Consider the following 22,977-nt stretch of genomic DNA (forward strand, 5'->3'; position numbering starts at 1 on the left):
ATTTAGTACAGGTCTGTGGCATAGCGCCAAAGCTTATCTTAGGAAAGCAACTGTGAGCCAACGGGAGACAGTTCAGACAAGTAGCTCTGCTGCCTCAGTCAGAGGGAGATGCTGCATGTTCCACATTCCTTGCGGAACGATGGGAGGGCAGCTTTCAGGATATTGCCTATAAGTACTACGTTGCACATAATCATAGGCTTGAGAGTTGCTGAATGGGATCAAGCTCACGCTTACACAATCTAACGCTGCACCCTTTCCCTGTTGTCAAGCTGTGTGGATCTCTGTGCTTCCAGCCTTGGCTCCACAGAGGACAACATCAATGAAGGTCAGCCTGTGACCACAGTAGGATACGCTGAAGGGTCAGAGGCAGGAGGATCGCGTTATAGGAGTGATAACACTATCCTGGCCTGCAGTAGCCCACTTCGGATTACTTTCTAAATCCCACAGTGGCAAACTTGTGGCACAATAACATGTGTGAGATCCTCATTTCAGACCATTTGACCGTCTAGAGGCTGAGGCAGCCCCTGACAGGTCTATGTGTCTAAGGTAGGGAAGATGAGTGTGGTCCACAGACTGGAGAAGAGAGGTAGAAGAACAGCCCGGATCACTCATGGGGTGGAAGGTTGAAGGGAGAGGAAAGGGTGAGAGGAGAGGGCCCTGGAGCTTCTTGAGTAATTCCCACTGCCTTCTCCATGAGGGACCTGCATACTGTGGGCTGTCTTGGAGGGAAGAGGCAGTAGGAAGGATGGAGAGAGCAAAGGGAAATGGCAGCTTTAGGGCTCAACTGGGATTAGAATACGTTGATTCATAGTGACAGCCTTATCTGGTCTCTGGTTGTCTCCACAGGGTCCCTGGTGACTGTGAATGAGAACAGAGCAGCTGTGTGAGTTTTCCTGGGGACGGTAGTGTCAAAGGGCGGACTGGCAGAAAGGACTGTGCGAGGCAGCAGGCTGGTGCAGAGGACCGAGCATGCGGTTAAGCTTGGGAGAGCTGAGGCTGGACAAAGGGAAGGAACTAGAGAGATCAGGAAGCTGGGTAATCTGATATTCAAGGGCAGGGATAGTGTCTTTAGGTGCAAGCAGCTGGATGTTCAGTTCCAATTAGAAAGGGGGAGGTCGAGGACAGTCTTGGTGACAAGGGACTAAGTCAATCAAGGAAATACTGAGAAGAAGTTGTCTTTGTTGAAATTGCCCTCGACAGTGGTTTGCCCTGTGATTCTGGATGAATCTGTAGACGAGAAGGACAGCACCAAAATCCCTTCCAGTCTTAGAATTTTTTTTTCACAGAATTTCATTTATTGTGGGGCCACTGCTTTCCCCTCCCTTCAATACATATTATTTTAAATCAAAAGACCAGAACAAACTGTTAAAGAACTATTTAGCAATCCCATTTTTATTGATCTCCTTGTAATTGTAAATGTTTGACAGATTATGGCCTCTGTAAAGGCCTCAGGATCCTTTAACGCAGGCTGCACTGGGTTCACTCCGGGTCAAGGAGTACAATGGTCGGAAAGTGTTGCTTTTTTCTCTGTATCCCAACACATGCTGGCTTCTGAAGTCCTGTGATGGCCAATTAGGACCGGAAAGCGAGGAGTTGCTTGAGCTATTTTTAAGGGAACATTAATTGGCTTCATCTTGCACCACATGGTCCGGGTCATGGTTAGTCCATTTGCCGTTGGGAGGTTTGGCATTTCACCTCTTGTGGAGTAGATGGTTCCAGGCATTTTCAGAATGAGTTCTGTGGTTGGGTGTTTTGTCTGAAGTTTGAATCTGTATTTGGAACTCAAGTAGAGTGCAGGTTTGAAAACTAGGACCCCAAGTGACAGAAAGGATTCTATGAGTACGTTCTATATTTGATATATGAATACTGTCTTGATTCGCGAAGAAGGGGATTCAGTCATCATCCTGGAACATAGAAAATGACCCTTTAGGATGCATTATTCTTCTTGTTGCAACCATCAACTAGCTTGAGTTTGAGTTGCTTGTTTGGGAAGATCACTGTATCACAACATGAAACTGATACAAAAGACATTTATAACTTGAACTTGGAGGGATGACATTCTAGCCTTCAGAAAGGCTGCAGGCTGTCTGGTGCAGTGGGAGGAATTCCTTGTTCTGGGGTTGGAGCTTCTTTCCTGTGTTTCCCCTCCCTCACTTCACTCTCTCTTTCTCTCTCTTGAAAGATTCCTCCACACTTGTGTTTTTAGTCCCAAAGCAAAGTTATCAAGGTGAGAGAACAGTAACGTTGAGTGGCTTTATCCCTAGCAATTCAGCCCCATCGGGCCCACCCCATCCTTCCACATCTTCTTTACTCAGCTTCTTAAACAGCGGATCATGACCCTCCATGGGATCAGATAATGAACACATTACAGGCTCCACTGCAGCCATGGTTCTGTAAACCAAAGCTGGCCCAAACACCTCAACTCAGATTTGAGACTATGGTATGTTATGGGTGGCCATAGGCTTTTGGTTTTTTTTTCTTTTTGTTTTCTGTACATATCAGGTTTTCTTATAGTATCATAGTGGCTTAATCATGGATAACAATCTTTTTGTGTTTTCCACATGTCAATCCCCAGCCTGTAACTATCAGATGGATATATTTGGATTCTGTTGTTTCAGAATGTTGGATTTTTTAAATTACTGTTTGAATCACTGACTTGAATTCCTTCCTAAATGGCCCAGTGAATTCGGGCTTGAGATTCGACAGACTCTCCTGCAATTTCTGAAATGACACGAAACTTAAGTTTATATTTTGTACGATGTACTTGCTTAAAAAGGCATTCTCAGTATTGTCAAATATATTCTTTATGATTTATTATCTGTGGAACCCTTGATCTGGATACCTGCTTTAGATACCTGTTTACCTGGGGTCACAGTGGGAAAGCCCCAAACCCTGTTTTAGATGACAGCTTTGGGTTGGCAGGAAGATTTCCGAGGACTCCGCTCTGCTCTCAGCCATCCAGTCAGCTACAACCACAGGGCATGCCTGCTCACTTCATCTGCTTTCGTGGGTTTATGGAGGCGTGTGTTTGAGTACACAGATATGCATACCTGTCGAAGATATAATATTGGACTGTGACCGCTGAAAGGAGTTGAAAACATCAGAAGTAGGGATCGTGAGTAAGAAGCGAGGAGATCATCTTTGACTTCATCACGTGATAAGCCTGGAGTGTTTGATGGATCAAAAGCAAAAGTTTGGTTACAGGAGCAGCTAGCTGCCTTTGATGGACTCTTAATGTATTCATGTGTGTATGTATGTATGTATGTATTTATTTATTTTGTGGTAGAGAGGATTGAACCCAGCGCATTGTACATCATAGGAAAGTATTATAGCACTGAGCTATATCCCTCTCCATCTTGATTGGCTTTTTAGGCACCATGGTTTGAACTATATTTAAGAGAGGATTTGAACGAGTGACTTGCCCAGGGACTTCACCGCTGGCCTTGGAAGGTAGTGAGCTTCCTGTAACTAAGGGATTCAGCAGAGATGCCACAACAGATATCCCTGCTCAGTGCAAACGCTGAATAAGGGGAGCTAGATAATTCTAAAAGTTCCTTTCCAGTTGCGCGAGATGTTGTGTTCAGTTTTATAATAAACACCACGCATAAGCTACCTTGAGAACACTCTAGAAGAAGCTAAAGCTGAAGTAAGACGAGTTAAACTCCAGCCTGTCGATTGATCATTAAAAGCAAACACGGACACACCCATCATCCACTTAAGCACACACGATAAGTGCAGGAGAGCGCTGCATCGCCTTTGAAGCTCACGAGTTGCAGGTCGTAGTGTTTCTAGGAGTGAAGAGCTTCCCAACCCTCTTTGGTGACCTGATCCTTTCTTGTGTCCTCTGTGAATCTGGGCAGAACCACAAAGTCACTCCTTTACAGCCCAGGCAAATGCTGGATAGAAAACATTTATATTTTCCTCTGAATTTTGGTGCTCTTGTTCTCTGACTGGGGATCAGCCTGCAGAGGTCTACTTCTGGAAGAAGAAGGGAAGTCATGATATTTTGTGTGAGCTCAAGCAGGCAGAGAGGTTTCTCTATCATTAGATAATCATATGTGTCCAAGGTCACATGGAAGTATGCTACCTGTGGTCTGTGTTTTTACTCCCGACTAAATGGGCGATTGAGATCTGTGGCTTCCAGAAAGTTCAAGGATATCATAGCAAACAGTTTTATATCAGAGGCAGTTTTGATGCTATTAAAAAGAGAACCAGCAGGCACATGCTCTCAGCTCTGCCCTGTCTTGAAAGGCCTTGGTAAATGTTGACTTTGCCTCTATGACTGCCGGGGATTGTAAATTTGAATGTGCTTTGGGGCAGGTGGTCCCAGCTCCAACCTTACTTTTCGGTCTTTGTGCTTCTGCTGCTCGGGTTCCCAAGAGTCAAAATTGATGCCAGATGTGTGTCAACATCAAGAATCTTCTACGGACTTTCTTGTTCCCCCAATTCCCTCCCCGCTCCCCAGATACCAATGCAAGAAGGACACTCAGACCCCAGGGACAGCCACTGTTAACATCAGCAGCAGGCCATTTGTGAGACCTGCAGGCAAGTTGTTCTGAGCTTGAAAATGTTACTCATAGACGAGCTATTTGATGTATTGTGTTAGCCACTGGTCTAGAAAATTCTTGGATTTTTTTGCCTGCGTTATTTTAATGTTTCTATTTTCTGATTCTGAGGACGCGGGTCTTCTTCTAATTCTGGGAGTTATTTATTTATTTGTTTATTTATTATTTTGTTAAGGCGTAGACCAGACTGGCCTTGAACTCTTTCTATCCCAGACTGGCCTCAAACTCAGGGAACTCTTTCTGCTTCAGCCTCCCTAGCGCTGGGGTTACAGGCCTGAGCCACACATGGTCTGTGGGATTTCCTTTTTTAAGCCTATTTCTTTACTCATGTTGCCTCTGTAGGTTGGATATCTGCTCAGATGTTTCTGAGGCTGCAATCCTACCTGCCTCTAATCTTCATTTTCTGATCTTTTTTTTTCTGCCGCTATTGACTGCTCTGTATAATTTCTTCTCAGTAAAACTCTCAAGTATTAATTCTCTCTCCAGCTGCTCTTTGTTGTATTATTAGTCTCTATTGAGTTTCTCCACATAAATATGGTATTTTCCATTTCTGGAAACACTGAATCATTTTCAATTTTTTAAAACCATTTATTGACTTATTGGTGTGTGAGGGGTGGCCATGCTTTTGGGGGTCAGAGGACGACCTGCTGGAGTCTGCAGTTGATTCTCTCCTTCCACCATGTAGGCTCAGGTGATCAAGCTCATGCCATCAGACTTGGCAAGTACCTTTATGTTGCTGAGCCATCTTGATAGCCCCATTTTCAAATGGAAATATTTTAAATCCATTGTCCTATTAATAATTATTAAAACATCATCCTATTATAATTTTACATTGTCATTTTATAAACCATTTGTGACAACTCCAGTATGTATAGACTTTGTATTTATTGGCTTTGATGACTTCAGTATGTGCTGGCTTGTTTCCAAATGTTTTGTGCCCCTCCAGCCCCAACCCCTTCTTCCTGCCTCTAACCCTGTCCCATTCCTGTATTAGCATATGTGGTTTTTTTCCCCTCTGGGAATTGAGAACATAAGGTAAATCAGTTTGGAAAGAATATGCCCTTGCTTTTGCTTCAACCCACAGCCACTACAGTTTCAATTTTCACTTTGAGTTTTTTTTTTTGTTGGCCAGACGAATAGAATTAATTTTCAGTCTGCAGTTAATTAATAGCGGATGTCTGGCTGTACGTTCTCCAAGAATTCTTTGCAACTCTCATCTAAGTCCCGAGGCAGTCACACTTCTGCGCCCCATCCCTGTGACACACATCTGTGTTTACATCTCCGCTTCACCTGCTGACATCCGGCTTGTTGCAGAGATCTTTGATGTGAGTCTACTGGCCTGATTTCTGCCTGTAAACCCTAGAACTAAGAGTTAACTGGGATTGGGATCTCAACATTGGCCATATTCAGCCTTCTTTCATGTCAGCTGATTGTTGACGTAGTTTGTTTCCTACGATACATGCTGCTTTTTCCAACTTGACCGGAAGCCACACAGCTTCCACTTGTGGGTTTTTGGAGGCACATATGCAGTCAATGAGTTCGGGTGCTTTGATGCTGGAAGGATTTCAGGGTATTTGACCTTTAATATTTCTGGAAAGACATCTACAGTATAACTTATTTTTTTTAAAAGGATGTATTTCATCCTCTGAATGCATTTTGTAGAAAGATCTATTTATCTTTATGCATGTATGCTTATGGCCACATGAGTTTATATACACTATGTGTGTATGGAAGCCCATGTAGGTCAGAAGAGGACATCAGATTCCCTGGGACTGCAGTTTTGAATCGCTATGTGGTATTAGGAACCTATCTAGGTCCGCTACAGGAGCAGTGAGCCATGCAACGCGCCCTCCGTCTGCACTCTATATACTAGAATCCAGTTCACAAGCTTCGGGCAAGGGGCTGGAGGTTGAGGAAAGAAACACAGAGACAGACCAACACACGGACCTCTAATCGCTGGTACAAAAGCCCGTCTTTAATGGGGATGTTCTATCGGGAACTCACCAAGGCCAGCTGGCCTGGGTCTGAAAAAGCCTGGGATAAAACCGGACTCGCTGAACATAGAGGACAATGAGGACTACTGAGAACTCAAGATCAATGGCAATGGGTTTTTGATACTACTGCATGTACTGGCTTTGTGGGAGCCTAGGCAGTTTGGATTGCTCACCTTACTAGACCTGGAAGGAGGTGGGTGATCCTTGGACTTCCCACAGGACAGGGAACCCTGATTGCTCTTTGGGCTGACGAGGGAGGGGGACTTGATTGGGGGAGGAAGAGGGAAATGGGAGGCGGTGGCAGAGAAGAGACAGAAATCTTTAATAAATAAATAAATTAAAAAAAAATAAATAGCACCATGGAGGCTTAAATACCCTCCAGTCAATGCCCAAAAGGTGAAAATCCCATCCTCTGATCCTCTAGACTAGGCACAGCTTCTAGCAACTTCAATTAGAAGGCTCTAGCAGGGACGAGCTGCTGAAGGCCAGGACTCAATTGGTCCCAACAGCAGTGAGTATGTGTAACCACTGAACTATCTCTCCAATGCCTGGACTATATTTTATTTACCAAATAATCCTACTCTTCAGACTGTCACATTGCTTTTGGGTTCACTGTGAGTTTTGTGATGCTGCCTTTGTATAGATATGCCAACCTAGATTGCTGGCTATCTCCCCATGGTACTCTCTTGAGGCAGAATTCATAGGTCAAAGGGTGTGCCTGGCTGATTCTTGGTAGACGCTGCCAGAATTAGCCTGAAGGAGTAAAAGAACTTTGTCTCATAGAAACCTTCCTCGCATTAGTGGATAAACTGATAAAACACATCGGTAGGTTGGGAGAAATTGCACTTTAGATTTAAATTTAGGTTTAAATTCTGTTGATCAATCAAAAAGCACATTTTTCTGGTTTATTGACCATTTGTATCTCACATATATATTTCTTGTTTGTGCCTATCAATTTTTATATTAGGAGTATCATTTTACAGTTTATTTTTGTTTAGCTTGAATATTAATAATATAGCTCTTGCCTTTTCAAGTTATTAGTAGTTTATCTAAGATACAAAGTGTATTTCCAGTTGTGTGTTTCTTTCCTCCCATCCCTCCCTTTAAACAGAAAGTGGCTTTATCTGTTTGTGTGGTTTTTTTTATTAAACTTTTCTTTTTTAAGGTTTTGCATTATGATAAAACATACTCCTCCCATTCTAAGATGTTATAAACACTTAATTTTCGTTTAGCTCACTTAAGACTTTTAAAGAAATATTTCTAGTTGTAGTGCATGCAACATTTGCTTATGTGATGTTCAAAGTTTACCTGACATTGCAGGTTTTAAGTTGCTTGCCTAGGTCTCTCTTCTTAGTTAGCAATCTTCACCTGAGCACTGTTAGTATGCCCACCCAACTGAGCGTCTGAGTGAAAAGGTTAATTCTGGTGAGCTCTCCATCTTTAAAATGTTCAAGGTCCAAGTGCTGATGTCTGGATGATAGAGGTCAGTGTGGTTAATGTTGTGATGTGCAAGGTACAGAGGTGACGGCATATAGGGTACAACCAACTTCCTGCCAACGGTGATGGGTGTGTGTGGGAATGAGGAAGGAGGAGACTTCTGAGACTTTGGCCAGCCCTGGAAGATTGACAGATAAGAGAGTTCACTTTCTTTCAAGGGACTGGAAAGAGACTGAAAAGGGCCATTCTGATCAGTGAAAACAGGACATGAAGGGACATGAACTAGCCTGGTGTTTTCTAGCAACTCTGAGTGGTTTTCTTGGTCCACAGTGGAAGCTTTGAGGGTGGATGTGGCAAAGTCCAAATCGGGGAGCATCTTGTTGGTCCCCTCCCTTCAGATCCTTGACAATAGCAAACATGTTTTTGTTTTTTTTTTTAATGTTAGACCATGGGAGGTTAAGTTAGAGAGGGGCAGAGAAGTGAAGTAAGAAATAAGATTAAATATCCTTGCCATTGTCCAGGGAGGTGACTGGAACCAAGTGACAGTGAGTGGAGCAGGGGAGAGAAAGGACTTACATCTCCTGAGGAGGAGAAATGGCCAGATCTAATGACGTGCTTGGCACAAGGAAATACCAGGTTAGACTTGTCCCGTCTCTGTTTACTATAGTAACGTCCCAGGTTTATCCTCACTTCAAACAAGATTTCTACCTCATCTGCTCTCAGAAAGCAATGGACCCTGTCAGATGCTCATCCTCCCTGGCTCCCTCTGTTAGTTACATTGGGGAACAGTTTCCCCATTTTTGAAAAGTTCTTTCGTAATTTTTTCCTCATATCAGGTCATACTTCTGGGTTTGTGTGATGCTCTTGGCATGAACAATGTTTGGTAAGATGAAATGATTTTTTTGTCCCCCAGATAGATTACACGGATGTGTGTCTGTGATTCAGTTAGCAGACAGAATAAGGGGAGCATCAAATTGGTTTCTCATAATAGATGGGTTTGCAAAGGGGGAGATGAGTCTCAACTTAAAACCTTGTTCCTTTTAAAATAAGAAAGTAAACAGCTTTATTAGAACAGCTGCGATTTGATTAGCAACCTCGCTGAACCTGGGTCTGGAAGTGAATGCCCTGACAGTGGTTTGGTGCTGTTTTTAATCAGCTGAGATAACAATATTATATCGGTAGAGACAGCTGTTAACCTAGAAGAAAGGAAGTTCTAAGATAGAGATTGAAAAATAAAACACTATTATTTCTACGTAAGAGATTTATTTGGTTTTGAGACAAGACGGACATATATCAAAGGTTAAATATTACCCTGATGCTAATGACATCCTTCATGTGAGCTTTCATTTGGATATTTCTATCCAGTGGATTTTAATTATTCATGCAGCCTTTGAGAAGCTATAACGTTTATTTTCAAAACTGGATTCTAAATGGGCTTTTAAAGATGTGCTGCCTGAACCAGGAGCTTACCATAGCTTTGCTTGGTGGGGAAGGGAGATAGTGGTTAGTTCTTAGGGCCCAGAAGACCCTCAAGTGCAATTGCGTTTTAAAAATTCCCATCTCTGTCCTGTTTCCTGAAAGCCACAGCCTTTCCTTCATGAGTCTTAGCATAGATGGCAGTACAAGGGTTCGGGAACAAAGCCAGAGCCAGGGTAGCTCAGTAACAGAGTGCTTGCCTAACACACCCAAGGCACTAGGTTTAATCCCTAATTACTCCAAGAGAGAAAACAGAATAAGGAGGAATTGAAGGTAAAAGGGAGGAAAACGTGAGCATGTCAAACAGGGCCTTGGCATTTTCCTGGGTCAGTCAGTCATGCTAAGGGCTGTAAGCCATTAGGGTGTTAGTTCTGTGTGTGATGTGACTTGGGGGCCTGCTTACTCCTCAGTCAGGATTCTCTAGAGGAATAGAACATATATGTACATGTGTGTAAATCCTGTATGTGTATGTCTATAAACTCTGAAGTCCCAGTCTAATGCTGAAGATGTGAAAACTCCCTGGAAAGTCATTTGCATGTGGAAGGCTGAAGAAGCTGTTGTCTCAGGTCCTTGCTTCTTCCTATATAAAGCCCACCATATTCAGGAGGCTGTGGACCAACCAGCAAATTATTTGTTATGCTTACTGATTTATGAATGAACATTTGAAAGTGGTCAGTGTAAATAAACACTTTCAGTCCTGACTGCCCGGTCCCAAATAATCACTCAGAGGCGTAACATTACTTACAAATGCTCCCTCGATAGCTCAGGCTTATTACTAATTAACTCTTACAATTCAATTAACCTGCATTTCTATTTATGCTTTGCCATGTGCCTCCTGGCTTGTTACCTCATTTTTTTTATGCATCCTGCTTTCTCCGTGACTGGCTGGCATCTCCCTGACTCCACCCTCCTTTCCATCAGTCTCAGTTTCCTAACTTCCTGCCTAACTTCCTGCCTGTCTGTCAGCCTTTTATTAACCAATGAGAGTATTACGTATTCATGTAGTAATATGGGCGGCGGGGCTGCGTCCCCAACACCCCAGCCGCCTGCCCGGCTAGCTTTACCCGAAATAATTACACAGACACTGTATTCATTTAAACACCGCTTGGCTCATTTCTACCTAGCCTCTTCTAGGCTAACTCTTGCACCTGGACTAGCCCATTTCTAATCATCTGTATAGCACCGGTCTTACCGGGAAGATTCTAGCCTAAGTCCATCCTGGGTTGGAGCTTCATCACGTGCGTCCGCCTGGGAGCTGGGCATGTCGTCTCTGCTGAGGCGTCTGCTCCGGCGAGGAGAGCTGTCGAGTCTGAGCTCACTTCCTCTTCCTCCCAGCGTTCTGTTCTGTTTACTCCTCCCACCTATCTCCTAACCAATGAGAGCCAAGCAGTTTCTTTTAATTTAACCAATGATCTTCCTCCATCATATTCACAGTGTAGAAAAGGGTTGTTCCACAGCAGATCAGAGAAGGGGGAATTGTGGTACCATAACCTAATGTTTGTACCTCCTCCATCTCCTGGTTTCATATGCTGAAATTCTAATGCCCAGGGTTGATGACATGAGGAGATGGTGGTAGAGATCTTTGATTATGTCAGGAGAGTGATGGTGACTTTACAAGAGAGGCCCTGAGAGTCCCCTTTGTTGGCTCCTGAGAATGCAGTGGGAAGATGGAGTCTTCCACCTGACAGAGGTCCCTCATTAGTACCCAGATCTGCTGGGAGCATGGATCTTAGACTTCAGATCTTCAGAAAGATGAGAAATACATGTGTGTTCTGGAGGCCACTCAGGCAATGATGAGGGCCAGAGCTATTAAATGCACTAAACAGAAACTAGTTGCCCACCCCTGCAGGAGCAGCACAGGTGCTGGCTTTCTTTGGGACTCATCTTCTAAAGAGCTAGGTGGGAAGGAGGAGGTGTGACCCTTCTAATTCCAGCTTTCCTTCCTTTTCAGCAAGCTTGGCTTCCATCACTGCTGCTAACTCAGCTCCTTCTGCATCACAGGTTGTGGTCCTCCCAGGTTCCTCTCAACCACTGTTCTTGACTTCTGAGCTGTTTGGAGGTTTTTGTCCCTTTTGTTTCTGTTTGTCTGTGTTTTAACTGGAAATTGGGTGTGCCCTGTGGCCAATTGGGGATGATGTCCTCTTCACTCAGAAGTTACCTTATTGATTAACTGCGGCTGTCGATGCTAACGAACTCTCCCTGGGCTGAGCTGATGTGGAGGATATAGGCTCTCATGTTCCTTAAGGATTGGCGCAGCCACCCCAGGAAGAACGCACTGTTCGGGAACTATCTGTCGATGGATCACATTTCTTCTGCAAATAACAGAAAAAGCTACCCACATCCACATTCTTCTGCCTTCTTTTAATATTACAATCTAATAACTGTTTTTCAAAAAGGCCTTTGTGTAAATTAGAATTACCTTTCCAGTTGAGCTGTGATATGATCGCAGGTCCGTGAACAGGATATGAATTTAGGCGATCTCAGACCCTTTGGCCAGCTGATTTAGCAGAGGAGAGCTCGCTGCTGACTTTGTCCAAACTAAAGTCTGCCGCTTTTGGCAGCAGACTCTCCCAGTAAGATGCTCAGCAGCCAGCAGTTACATCCTGTAGGCCAACCCCATGGCGATGAGGGTAAAGCTTTATTTAAAAAGCAATGTGTTCTTGGGCTCTTGGCTGAGTGTTTTGTATCCAGGAGGAAGAAATGGCAACACCTACTCTCAGAGCAGTGCCTCCCTGGGCCATAGGCTTTCAACTAATGTGTTTAATGAATGAGTCAGAAGATGCTTTTTGCCAGTCTTTGTAACTGAACATGTGAATTGACTCTCAGTTTGGATTAAAGTCCATGTTGTTTTAGTTTTTAAGAGAAAATACCCGTTTTATCTTTTAGGCTGGGTGTTAAAAACACATTTAGTTGTGGTTAGCCTAGAGTCTTGAGTTCTCTGCTTTCAGCTCTGTGCAGGGCCATGTGGTGGCCTTGCCCTATGCAATGGCCAGTCTGGTGAGGAGTCCCCTGTGTGGCCTCAGAAGCAGCAGCATAGCACGGCCTGGGAACCTGTTGGTAAATCCGGGTTCACCGTCCCAGGCCCTACGTCCTGAGTCAGAAACTCAGTGACCTGAGGCCTGCTCCCTGTTTCTGAAGAGCTCCCCCTCTGGCGAGCACTCAGGACGACATGTGGCATGTGGACTGGTTGAATGCACATTTGGGTTTTCTGAGTGAGCTTCCTTTTTGGAGCTTGTTAAAATATGGACTTTTCGTCCTGCCCACAGAGGGGGCATCAGGAGGATTTGGTGGGGTTCAGGAATCACTGTTTTGTCTTTGGTGGAAAAGCTTACTCCGTTCCCCTCTTTATCTCACCTGATCACCCAGTAGCTATCCGGGTAGATTATAACAGCATGTTCCTATTCAGTATCTTTAAAGAATTCAGGTTACAAATAATCTAAGGTTTACTTCAGATTTACTTAAGGAGATTTCAGAAATATAGTCATCTAAGAATATCTAGGTTCTACTAATTCAAAGCCCCTCGTTAAGTAATGGTTAAATCTGGTTTGTTTAGTGTTTAAGTTTTGTTAAGATATTATACCATCTAAGAAACAGGTTTTTTTCTCTTTAGCATTGATTGATGGTTGCTAGACGGTATTACCATAGTAATATCCTTATGTATTTTGTATCAAGGGATGACTCTTAACACAAGATTCAGTAAGAGAAAATGGTTTCTTCATAGCTCTCCTCTTTCTCAGTAATATACAACTTGTTCATCCCCAGAGTTCTCGTTCTCAGAGTAAAACCTTACTTTAAAATAATATTTATTTATTTTTATGTATATTTGTATCTCTCTCTCTCTCTCTCTCTCTCTCTCTCTCTCTCTCTAGTGTGTGTGTGTGTGTGTGTGTGTGTGTGTGTGTGTATCACATGCATCTGGTGACCTGGAAGGCATAAGAGGCCTTTGGATGCCCTGCAGCTGGAGTTACAGATGATTGGGAGCTGCCTGATGTGAGTTCTGGGAACTAAGTCCTGGTCCTCTGCAAGATCAGTAAGCGCTCTTAACTACTGAGCCATCTCTCCAGGCTCTCTAATGTGTGATATTAAAAATCTATCTATCTATCTATCTATCTATCTATCTATCTATCTATCTATCTATCTATCTATCCATCCATCTATCTATTTATCTATCTAATTTAACTGTATTTCTATATCCTGATATCCTGGCTGGACATTGTTGAGGTCTCAAAACTAAGTGCTTGGTGGAATGTCTGCTTTTTCCTTTGAAATGAGTTCCCTGTTCAGTGAGCTTGTCTCAGCTAATGGCTTTAATTGGTCTCCTTCCATCTGATTGGCTGCGCTGTGAGTACTGCTAGCCTGGCTCTGAAAGGGTTAACGTTTTCCAATACCAAGCGAAGTCATAGGCGATGGGGAAAATCTGGTTCATTTTGTTTCAAAATAAACCATACCTCAAGTAAGTACAAACAGCTGCAATGCGGGCTGGGAGCCAAAAGAAACCAGTGTGGTGCTAGGAACTCCAGCCGAGAGGAGTTCATGTATCATGGATTTGAGGGCAGGCTCCATCTCGAAATCATTAGGGCCCAGCAGGGGCACAGTCCTTGCTTGTCACGCTGGGCTGGTCGCCTCCCTAGTCATCAACACAAGGAAAACTGAGTGGGTTTTTTTTGAAAAGGTGGCCTGCTTGCTTGCTTTCTTTCTTTCTTTCTTTCTTTCTTTCTTTCTTTCTTTCTTTCTTTCTTTCTTTCTTTCCTTCCTTCCTTCTTCATTAAAAAATTACTTTTCCTTCCTTTCTCTCCCTCCCTCCCTCCCTCCCTCCCTCCCTCCCTCCCTCCCTCCCTCCCTCCCTCCCTTTCTCCCTTCCTTCCATTCTTCCTTCCTTCCTTCTTCCTTCTTTTTCTTTAGAAAACAAAACAAAAACAGAACACAAGCACAAAAAACCAAAAATCCCAAACCACCAAAATACCCCTTCCTTGGCCCCAGAACACAAAACACACTGCACCTGTACCTACGAAACAGGGAACTCTGGGGTGCAAGGAATTTTCCGTTTTGCTGCCTGCTCTTTTTAAATCTCCTCCTGCTTGGCTTCAGCAGCAGGCATACTCACCCTGGCTCTGGGGCACAGTGCTTCCTTCTGTAGAGTCAGGAAAGTGTTGGTCAGAGGAGAAGGCCTTTGGGGTGGTTTCTCCTCTCAAGACAACAGTTTATCAGATTGGGAACACCTCTCCCCGTCATAGGACTAGGGATCAACCCCAGAACCTTGCACAGTTAGGCAAGCTCTCTATCACTCACTGAGTTGTATGTAACCCCAGCTACACCTGTGTCGTTCTTCAGCTTGGCCATGGGCTCTCTCTGCATGCCAGTCCGAAGGCTGTGTGTGACATTTACTGTGTGCTTGCAATAGCCTCCCGGGGTTTTCTGGCCATGCAGGGTGATGTCTTTCCCGCTGATGAGATGGTTTGAAGCCTCTTAGATGTTAGGTCTCCATTTGGTTTTCCAGGTGATGCTGCAAGGGGAGGCTTGCTGGGTGATATCTTAGGGGTTTTACTAATCTCTTCACAGTTTATTTAGATAAAAGAAGGAAGGTTCTTCCTTTGCATTTTCTGAGGCTTTCATGATAGAGAGCTTTAACAGTTATCTTTAAAGGTATTGCCATTAGATAGCAATAGGACTATAGTTCAGGGAGGGCAGTGGGAGCCAGGGTGCTATCCCTGTGAGTTAGGCCCCACTTTGTCTTTCATTAGTCCTCATAGTTTCTAAAATCACTCTGCATAGATAAGAATCAGTTGATTTTCTTTGTATCCGTTCCCTTGTTTCTTCAGTAGAGCTGCAAGGGTTGAAACGCAGTCCTTAGATTGCTATATGAGAAAACAGAATTGAGCTGTAAAGCACTTGCCTTGTGAGAATGGAGATTTGAGTTCAACCCCCTAGAACCCACACAAAGAAGTCAGCTATGGCAAGTACTTATAACCTAGCCCTGTGGAGGTGGACGCTGGCAGGTCCCTGAGGTGTGCTGGCCAGCCAGCCTAGTCTACTGGCATATTCCAGGCCAAGGGGAGAACCTGTCTCAACAAAGAATGTGACCAGTGCCAGAGGAACAATGGCTAAAGTTGTCCTACACACACACACACACACACCACATACTCACACATATATAAATAGAAAATGAAGCCAGGGCGGTCTGTCCTTACTGATCCTTCAAGTTGGTAAAAATCATGTATGTGAATTGTCAGGAAATGACATATTTATATATTTATATATGTTACACCTAACGAGGAGTCATTGCCCTCCAGCACAGGCTCAGTTTTCTTAGTTTCTCCTCTGTACTTGTCAAGGCGGTTCACTGAGGTGGACTGGTGCATCCTGGGAGCAGGAAAGGAGAGGAAATTTAGTGCCTCCTTATTTTTCCAGTGCTAAAGTAGTCTCCATCTTTTTGTTGTTGTTGCTAAACTTTTGGCTTGTTTGTATGTTAGGTGCAGGTTGTGTACCGATTTTCTTTAAAGCTGCCTTTTATCTTCGGTTTGATTGGAGTATTTCAGGGAAGCTAGGTTTCTTGTTTGGCTCTAGAACTTTGAAAATAAACAGAGCTTTCATGTTTTCGAATAGCACTTTGTGGGCTGGACGACATCTGGAAGAGGTTATTCTCCTGGTAGGCGGAAGAAAAATCTCGCAATCTTCTGTCTTCAAAGAACACAGCACCTTGTCACATCGCTTCTAGATCCTTGAAACGGAAGCCCTGAGGGTCATGTTGCTGGGTCATCTCCTCTCTGTTGTGCATCGGACATAAGTGCGTCGAACACTAAAGATTTCTGTGGCTTTTGAAAACAGAGCCAAATGTGGTGGTCTGGGGTTGCTGACTTTCCTCTGAGTCTAGACTTCTTTTCCGGGAATCCTATTTGAGTTTTGGCAACATACTCTTAAGTTTTGATTTGTCTGATACATCTTTTCTTCTCTTCTTTAAGACCAGGCGGGCACATGTATGTCTAGGATGGTAATTTAATTTTTAACAATAACTTCTGCTCAGTTTGAAAATTACAAAATTGAGTTTATTCCTGGCCTTGTCTATTCGTATGGGTGGTATAGCAAAATATGAATACTTTCATCTGTAAACTTTTTATCACAGATGTTTCTGGAATAAAAGGACCTCCCCTGGTCTTTTCTTCCCCCCTCCTGATTCCATTTCTCTCTCGAGCCTATAGGAAAGTTGCAATTACAGCACAGAGTATGAAGAACCTTTATCTCAGCAGTCAGTTGAGGGTGATTTGCTTACATTTATATTCAGCAGTGAGCTTCAAGTACTTTATAATGTAATCCTCCCAAAGGAGGACATTCTCCCACATAGCCGCGAAACAGCTTTCCAAATCAATCAAGATTGTACTGTCTTGTTTTCTCAGATCACCATAGTTACATCTTTGGCAGCTAATGGTTCAATTCATGACCTTGTACTGTCTATAACATTCAGTTTATGACCTTGTACATGTCTTTTTCATATGGAATACTCAGGGGCTGCACACAGTAACTTCAACCTTGCTTCACCTTCCTGTCCTCCCAGGCCTTCCTCTGAAATCTTGATGAAAGTCTTCATGGCCCCCAACTCTTATATTCTACTTGACTGCAAAACCAGGATCACCTTGGTGATACAGAAATTTGCCTATTCGGTAGATAGTCAGCTTAGTGGACCAAAGATAAGTGGCTTCTTTGATGGGTGGTGTCTGAGTGTCTTGTACTTACTTCCCTGGAACAAGACAGTTCTCCTTTTAGTACAAAATAGTATCTCAAGGTCAACATGCTGCGTGTTTGTTTTTGTTGACATGCGACTTCTCCCAGCGTTATCATTGTGAGAACACATTTATACTTATCTTTTTCTTAACCTCTTTTCTGATTGGATATACCAGTCTGAATTCTCCCTCATTGGAATATCTGATATTTTGATGCTTCTGTGTGTTATACCCAGTGGCCCATCTTATATGGTTTTCCAGCTTTCCAGGTGGTATAGAGACTGATTCTCAGGTCTGAGCCAGTGAAGATCAGGTACCATTTCCTTTACTCTACTCAGGTGACTGTCTCTGCTTCTCACAGTTTTCTCACATGCGTTCTCTGATAAGTTTTCTTTGAAACCTAAAGGAAAGTACTTTGAATCTCTTGAGCTTTCTTTCTGTTTTCTCATAGTCAGTTCTTGGAGCTGTAGGTTTTTTTGGAGCTTCTTGGAGTGCCAGATCTATCGCCTCAACTCAGTAAGTGACCTGTGCTCCAACTGGATTTTCTTTGTATGTTATGTTTGACACATTGAAAATTCTTTTAAAGGTGGAAGAACTGAACCCAGGGCTTTGTGCATGCTACTACCCCCAAGCCAAACTCCCAGATCACATGGACTTGAGTCGGGAAGTAGTTGGGGCAATTATACAGCATACTCTGTCTCTTTTCTCCTTCTCTAGGACCATTGTCCTTTGCGTCTAGTGTATAATCTTTGTATTGTTTAATCATCATCATCTTATTTATCATCATCATCATAATTATTCCTATTATTATTATCATCATCATTGGTTATTAGATAAGCTTTTTCATCTGGTCCATGTTACTTCCCTTGAGTTCATTCTTTCTTAGTAGAAAAATTAAATACATATATCGCCTCAGAGAACAAAACATGTTTAAGAATTATATATTTCTCTGTGTGTTTCCCCACATAGGAGAAAGATATTTGAACACCATCTAGTCTTATTGATTAGATACACCTATTGAATGTAAACATATTTTTAATAACTTAGTTAATAATACTATATTACTGGGTGTTCAGATGGTTTCATTTTTTCCTGTCATATGATTTTGCATTAAAAATTCTTGGAGCTGAATATTTGCATGTAATATTCATTCCATCATACTGTAGAGTCACCTAGTTTCAGACTCAAAATAATGTTTAGGATTATGATATATACCTTGTATACACATGCCTGTCTATCATGGATTCCAGAAAGGGGTTAGCAATTGCATCCACATGAGGTATATTTTTAAGTGGCTGTTCCTTATTCTTCACAAATCCACCAGACAAGTATCTTTTAAGCATGACTTTTGTTAGGTAAAATCTTCAGAAGAGCCTCTCCACTGATACAAAATAACTCCAATTAAAAAAGATTAGGCCAAATCAAGAATGCTCACATTTAATGAATATAGTGCTCCTGGATGGACCAGGACACCATGGCAGGGAGAGGAGCCCATGCAAACCCCGGAGACCATGTGTTCCTGATGAGCCTAAATAGCCTGTGGGGGAGTGGTCATGACCCTCCCTGGGGAGGGGTCAGCGCTTAGCAGGCTGGGAGTTAGAGTCCAGACCAAGGCAACTCCCAGGCCAGGGCCTGGGGTGACACTTCCAGACTTCTTGGATATAGGAGTGTCAGAGGTCTGGTGTCTCACTTTCAATCAAGTAACTTTTTAATGCTGAGGTATACTTGTTTTAAAACACTTTTGTGTCTTTTGTTGTTGTCCTTCAAAACACTAAAAATTGATTCTGGTATGTTCTTCCAAAGAAGGATAAATGTCAGCTCCTTTGAATCTTAGATGATGGATAATACCTCTGTCAACAGAATCCCCACCTTTAAGAAACTTGTAGGGCCGAATCACTCTTACTGACACAAACACAGACTTCTATATTATGACTGTTTGTCCTCTCCCCAACTTGCCCTTATTTCTTCCTTTTGTCCATGCCCCTCTTCCTCCAATCTGCTTATATACTCATATTCCTTAATTTAGACCATTTGAGAACTACTTCTGATGTTAGAAGGACATGTGTGTTCTTAGGAGGAAACTACAGCCTCCCAAGCACGAGTTTCTCTTCCTCGTTAGAGGTTCTAGTGCCATCGTTGGAGCCCCACCCTCATTCGCTCATCATCTGCCTCCACTTCCAAGAACCATTGATGTAAACAGTGAATATGGGGATGGAATCGCCATGTATAAACGTAAAAGATTTCTTTTTGTTTAATTTGTATGAGTGTTTTACTTTCATGTATGTCCATCCACCACATGTGTTCCTTGTGCCCAAGAAGGTTAGAAGGAGATATTTGGATCCCCTAGAACTGTAGCTATGGATGGCTGTGAGCTTCTTTGTGGGTGTAGGTTCTGGGAATCAAACTTGGGACCTTTGCAAGGGCAACATATGCTCTTAACCACTGAGCAACCTCTTCAGCCCCAACATACAAACTTTTAAGGTCACGTCAAACCATAGCATGTAGCCAGTCTTTATATTATGAGATTGTAATTCTATGCTCATTAAACATTATTCTCTGGCCTGTTCTTTCCTCTCATTGTCTGGTAACACTGGTATGCGACCAGCTTCTTTCCCTTAGCAAAATGTCACTAAGGTGCACCTTTATTGTTGCCTACATCAGGGCTTATTTCCTTTTTAAGCCATAATGATATTCCATTGTACATACCAACCAGTTTATTTATGCATTTATATATGTGTATCCATTACTGGACACTTGGGTTTTTCTACCCCTGGGCCATTCTAGCTATGCTATATGAACATGGGTATGTGATTAGCTCCTAAAGGTCCCATGTTAATTACTTTGGAAATGTGTTCAAAAGTGGGATTGCTGGCTCATAGTTTGAGTTTTCTGAGCCTCTTCCATGTTGCTTCTGTGTTGACTGCAGCATTTTACAGTCCTATGACCTTCATTCAAGGGCTCTAATCTTTCACTTCCTTCTTCTCATGACCTCTTGTTTTAGTTTTTCTTTGAAACTTCTTAGTAGTCAGTGCTGTGGAGTTTGCATTTGGCTGTTTTCTGTTCACCTACACACGTCCTTGAAGGAAGTGGTTGCCCTATTCCTCCGCCCATCCTTTAGCACAGTGTTTGTTCTTGAGCTAAGAAAAGAACTTTCCCTGATAGGTCATCTCTGTTCCATTTGTTTTCCTCAAGTGGGCTGGTTATCCTTATTTGAGTGGTTTCTATGCTGTGAGCCATAATTTCTAACAAACACGACATTCTATTACCATGAACCCTTGTGCTCCCCCACTTACAATGGCTTTCCATGATACCACTTTGGATTTCTCCACTGACACTTGACCTCATGTGTGGTTCTAAACTATTTGATTTTGAGTATTGTTCTTTGCATTTCATTTTAAAAAAATTAATCAGTTATAGGTATTTGTAAAGTGTTAGCCCCATGGAGCTTGCTAAGAAAACAGTTCTTTTCTTCTGATTTCCCTATTGTCCCAATGGGTGTTAGGTCTTTGTTTCAGTTGAGTCAGTGTTTATACCTATCTATTATCATGCTGGGGATTGCATTTGAGGCTTTAAACCCGTGGACTGGCACACGTGAGGTAAGTAATGTATGGCTCAGCCTGTCTCCAGTCCTTCATGAGTGGTTCCTCCTTGCCATCATTCAGTCCCACGTCACGTGAAAAGTGTGTAGATCCTTTTCCTCTGAAATAAACTTTTGTGTCTGTTTTAAGTTCATCATCTTCTTCATGCTGGCTTAGTTTTCTTTGTATTAACTCTTCATTTAATACCAGGCTCACTTAGTGTTGTAAACTCATTCACAGTATACCCAGATGGACAACTGGTCTACCAATAATACCTTCTCAGTCCCTGTGTGTGTCGCCCAGGGATTGCTCTTCACAGTTAATTTCCTTTGGGTTTCTCTGTGTTAGCACTTACTGTCCTAGTTGTCACCTCCCTTTTCTTCCCTTTCCTTCCTGTCACATCTGTTAATTACTTCCCTCATCATTGTCCCTTTGTCTTCTTGCATGTAGGGATCTTATTCAATAGTCCAAAGGCACTTGGATTCCCACCTATTGGTTTATGAGTTCTCCTCCCCCTTTTCTGAGGTCTGTCAATATTTTTAGTTAAATTTAATGTTGCCGTTGTGACTTTTCCAGTGCTAGGCTCCAATTCCACTTCTGCACACATGTTCAACAAGCACTTGCCCTCTACGGCTCAGCTGTAGCCTGTTTAGCTCTTCTAGGACTTTTAAACCTCTATGTTAATGTGATCCTATCAAAGCTCATTGAGATTGGTAGCTTCTTATGGACCTTTTCACTCTACAAAAAGAACTTTCCATTTTAGGGACTGTTTTGAGGTCTTCCCTCCTCCCCCACCTTCTTTCTTTCTTGAACCTAGGGCCATGTATGTGCTAGCCACGTATTCTGACTCTGATCTATACTCCAGGAAGTACAGATCCTCCACTTACCACCTTTTATCTTCAGATAGGGTCTCCTTAAGTTGCCCTGGCTACTCTTTAACTTGCAGCCCTCCTGCCCTACTTGTATTCCTTTACTCCCTTATTCTTCTGATTGATCTCTTAGGGTTTCTACTCTAGTTCTCTATTCCTTTGCTCTGTTATCCCATTTTATCTGAAAATTCTGGCCAGCTTTCTTAAGTTCATATTCTAATCCTTTTAAATTTGGAATTATTGCTTTTAAAGCATCCTGTTATTGTTCCGGTGACTGCAGCATCTCTTTCTGGAACTTACTGTTGTTAAGTCTTTTCTTTCCAACCAGAGATTCTGGAGGACAAGCCTATCTGTTTCATGCTTCAGGGGAGGGAAGTCTGGTGGCAGAGGATGTCTTGTTCTGGTGGAGGGACAGATGGGGACAGACATTAAGAAAGACAAGCTGTCTTGCCTGTGTCTCATCTCCTTGATGCTCTAGGTCTTGGGTCCAGAATTTTCTACTGAGTTTCTGCCAGACTGTCGAGCTTGTTGCAAAACAATACACAGATATAAAGTCTTATTTGTTCCTTATTTTATCTCAAGTGTGTAACAGTTTTCTGAAAGTTGGGGCATAATTTTATATTTTCTTGATTTCAGCAATGATGATGATAATTTCTTTCATGTAAAAAAATTTTTATACAGAATCTCATGTAACCCAGGCTAATACCAAACTTGCCATGTAGCTGAGAACAACCTTGAACTTCTGATCCTCCTGTCTCTGCCTCCTGAGCTTAGGAGGCACTGTCATTTACAGCTTTCTTCCTGCTAGGATTTTTTTTTTTTTTTTTTTTTTTTTTTGGTTTTTCGAGACAGGGTTTCTCTGTGGTTTTGGTGCCTGTCCTGGAACTAGATCTTGTAGACCAGGCTGGTCTCGAACTCACAGAGATCCGCCTGCCTCTGCCTCCCGAGTGCTGGGATTAAAGGCGTGCGCCACCACCGCCCGGCCCTGCTAGGATTTTGTTCACCTATCCTGTGTTGGGGTTAGTATTTAAATGTAGGTTTTCCCGTCCCAAAGATCTGGTTTGCCTTCTCTTCACTGATTGCTTTCTGTTTTCTATTTCCTTTACTGCCTTCGTTTCAGTTCACAGTCCAGACTTAACCTTTCTTTGTCCCTTTGGTTAATGCTAACTCTTTCCTGACCTTGTGTCCTAGCGTGGTGACATGCTCTGTGTTCAGAAATGTACTGCAGTGTCCTCAGCCATCTTACAAACATGAATTAGAAGTTTCTCCTCTAAGACGTATACTTACTGCTTAAGTAAATATTGGCTCTAATTCTGGAATTTCTTTACTTAAACTCTGTCTTA

At 42.8% G+C, this 22,977-nt stretch overlaps 1 protein-coding gene across 7 annotated transcripts in view; it reads left to right on the plus strand.

The window, feature by feature from the left end:
- Lpar1 (lysophosphatidic acid receptor 1) overlaps positions 1 to 22,977 on the plus strand; it is a 116,143-nt gene that overhangs the window by 19,645 nt on the left and 73,521 nt on the right. Inside the window, exon 2 of one of the 7 annotated variants that reach the window (XM_075967133.1) lies at positions 847 to 883. The exons of the other annotated variants lie outside the window; for them this stretch is intronic. The gene's annotated coding sequence lies outside the window, so the exon portion shown is untranslated. The remainder of the gene's footprint in view (positions 1 to 846; positions 884 to 22,977) is intronic. 7 annotated transcript variants of the gene reach the window in all.

Source organism: Microtus pennsylvanicus, chromosome 3 (assembly GCF_037038515.1).
Source record: "Microtus pennsylvanicus isolate mMicPen1 chromosome 3, mMicPen1.hap1, whole genome shotgun sequence".
Taxonomy (NCBI): Eukaryota; Metazoa; Chordata; class Mammalia; order Rodentia; family Cricetidae; genus Microtus; species Microtus pennsylvanicus.